We start from the raw sequence: 3,449 nt of genomic DNA on the forward strand, positions 1-3,449 counted from the left end.
TTAACTGATTATTCTGTGAAATAACAGCAGCAAGTTTCAGTTTATTGCTAAAACATCGGCTGCTGCACAAAAACAAATTAATCCTGAGTTAATCTGCTGAGTCATCAGAACCACAAGAACGTGTTTGTTCCAGTGTTTGTTTGGGAAAACAACCGAGATCGAAGCCAGGGAGGAAAGAGACGAAACCAGAGCAACACGAGCCGAAAGCAAGCCGTAGCGAAACGCTAAACAGCAGCTACATGAAGCTTAACTTTAGCTGGTGTAAAGCTGTGAGGAAGTCTCAGCTGTTAGCAAACGTCAGCTTCACAGGAATCGATCCGGTGGTTCATCAGATATTTTGCTAACAGGAGTAACGACCTCCCGCCCTGCAGCAGATCCACTCGCCTCGTCTCTGATTTTAAATCTCGGCAGGTTTCGGTCTCCCTCTCCGAGCCGGGCAGGACTGAACCCGAGCGGGTCCAAACGGCTCCGGCGCCGCGCTGCAGACACGGAAACCTCAGGACGGATTCTTCCGGATGGAAAAGACATGTTCAGGATGTGGAAAACCAGAAAACTGGATTTACATTTTTCCTGTTCGAGCAGAACCAGAACCACTCAGGAGGACGAGAAAAAATTTAATTAAAAATAAAACTTCAAAAGAAAGAAACAAAATAAAAAATGATGCTTTAACAAATTCGTCACATAAAAGCTGTAATCTGACAGATTATAGTCTGTGATTAACTGCGTGTCGACTCAGGCCACCGCGGAGCGGCGGGCGATCGAGGCTCTTTAACATGAGAGAGAGAGAGAGAATTATGGAGTAATTGGAAGCAGCTGTGGAGGGAAACACTGGTTCTGTTCGGCTCTTTGGGTTTGTTGTTCTGAGAACAGAGATGGGCTGACGTAACCCAGCAGAACTCACACTGCAGAACCGGGCCGGGTCGGGTCCAAACAGAGTTTATAATCTGTTTGGACTTTTATTCTACAAACTTTAAATGAAATCATTTAGGAGGAAATCAGAATTAGCAGCTCTGGTCTGGATTGGCGGTCCAATTGGCACCGACTGAAGACCCACACTTGGGACCTCCAGAACCAGAACCCGTCTCGATCGACCGGATTTCAGTTTCAGTTTATTTCTCTCAACGTTGGAGCCGAAGCCTCGAGTCGCTGCAGACAGAAGACTCCAGAAATTACAGCTGAGCTACAAATAAACCTCATTATCACCGGTTTCCCCCGGAGTCATCAAAGTGTGTGTGTGTGTGTGTGTGTGTGTGTGTGTGTGTGTGTGTGTGTGTCTGTGTGTGTGTGTGTCTGTGTGTGTGTGTGGTAATCACTCTATAATTCAGAGAAAATTACAGAATCTCTTATTCTGTTGAAACAAACCACTCAAACTTCTCTTTTCTCCCAAAATATCTGAAATGTATTTTTAGTTTTAAGAAAAAAATCCCATTGGTTTAAATGAAGGGGCGGGGCTTAAAACCTGAACTGTGTTTAAGTAAGTAAAGTTTTATTTATAAAGCGCCTTTCACAGAAATATATTCACAAGGTGCTGTACAATCATTAACAGTATAAAAATACTGTTACAAATACTTCTTACAAAGTAAAGGATTGTGGGTATTTTAGGATGTGGATTGATTCACGTACAGTCCTTCAGCAACAACACCATTGAAACATTCTGATTGGCTGGTAGTTGAGAGGGGGAGGGGCCAATACAACACCAAGTTTCATCTCAGGTACCACAGAGCGCACATCAACGTCGAGCTTCAAGTCCGTATCTTTTTGTAATCGCAGCGTTTGACCCTTGACCTTCTCTCAGCCTCTGATTGGTCGATAAGCGTCAGCTGATCTCAGAGGTTAAAGCTCCAGACTTTCAGCATCGCCACAATAAAATGGTGAAAATTGGAGCCAATTAGTGGGACTAGCCAGAAGCTGTTGGGTTCTGCTCTGCTGAGTCGGGTTCACGTGAACAAACAGAACCTCCAGCGTCGGTTCCCTCGGAGACCAACAGCTTTGAGAAAGAACCGCAGCACCTCCTCGTTCCATCGAGCACAAAGTGCCGGTTCTGCAGAACGGAGCTCGGAGGCTAATGAGGCAGAAAATCCACCAAACGGGTCAGAACACAGAAGCCTTTCTTCTTCTGTGGTTTGAGGCGGCGGTGCTGAGCCGACAGCAGCTACCTGCAGGAAAACAACTGTCTGCAGAGGTGTACAGCTGACGAGTCAGAACTGAAACAAAGACCGGTCGCTGACTGGACTGGTTCTGCTGCGTCCAATCAGAGCCGCCAAACAAACAGAATCATTTTCTTTCAATCAGGTTCTACAGAAAACAACAGGAACTTTTACTTTGAAAGGTTTAAACCTGTTTAACATCCAGAGATCATTTAATAAAATGACTTCTGGACAATCAGGCAACAAACAGAACCTCTGAGCCCAGTTCTGTCCATCAGCTAGTGGACTGAGTTCTGATAAAACCCACAAACAGAACCGAGAGTCGGACCGGTCCACTGAAGTGACTGCAAACAGAACCGAGAGTCGGACCGGTCCGCTGAAGTGACCGCAAACAGAACCGAGAGTCGGACCGGTCCGCTGAAGTGACCGCAAACAGAACCGAGAGTCGGACCGGTCNTCACAAACAGAACCAAGAGTCGGACCGGTCCACTGAAGTGACCTCAAACAGAACCGAGAGTCGGACCGGTCTGCTGAAGTGACCACAAACAGAACCAAGAGTCGGACCGGTCCACTGAAGTGACCTCAAACAGAACCAAGAGTTGGACCGGTCCACTGAAGTGACCACAAACAGAACCAAGAGTCGGACCGGTCCACTGAAGTGACCACAAACAGAACCAAGAGTTGGACCGGTCCACTGAAGTGACAACAAACAGAACCAAGAGTCGGACCAGCCCATTGAAGTGATCACAAACAGAACTGAGAGTCGGACCGGTCCACTGAAGTGATCACAAAAGTGACCACAAACAGAACCAAGGGTCGGACCGGTCCACTTAAGTGATCGCAAACAGAACCGAGAGTCGGATCGGTCCACTTAAGTGATCGCAAACAGAACCAAGAGTTGGACCGGTCCACTGAAGTGATCACAAACAGAACCAAGGGTCGGACCGGTCCACTGAAGTGATCGCAAACAGAACCAAGAGTCGGACCGGTCCACTGAAGTGACAACAAACAGAACCAAGAGTCGGACCGGTCCACTTAAGTGATCGCAAACAGAACCAAGAGTTGGACCGGTCCACTGAAGTGATCACAAACAGACCTGAGAGTCGGACCGGTCCACTGAAGTGATCACAAAAGTGACCACAAACAGAACCAAGCGTCGGACCGGTCCACTGAAGTGATCACAAACAGAACCGAGAGTCGGACCGGCCCACTGAAGTGATCACAAACAGAACTGAGAGTCGGACCGGCCCACTGAAGTGACCACAAACAGAACCAAGAGTCGGACCGGTCCACTGAAGTGAC

The sequence above is a fragment of the Austrofundulus limnaeus genome, unplaced genomic scaffold, assembly GCF_001266775.1.
Source record: "Austrofundulus limnaeus strain Quisiro unplaced genomic scaffold, Austrofundulus_limnaeus-1.0 Scaffold557, whole genome shotgun sequence".
NCBI classification, from domain to species: Eukaryota; Metazoa; Chordata; class Actinopteri; order Cyprinodontiformes; family Rivulidae; genus Austrofundulus; species Austrofundulus limnaeus.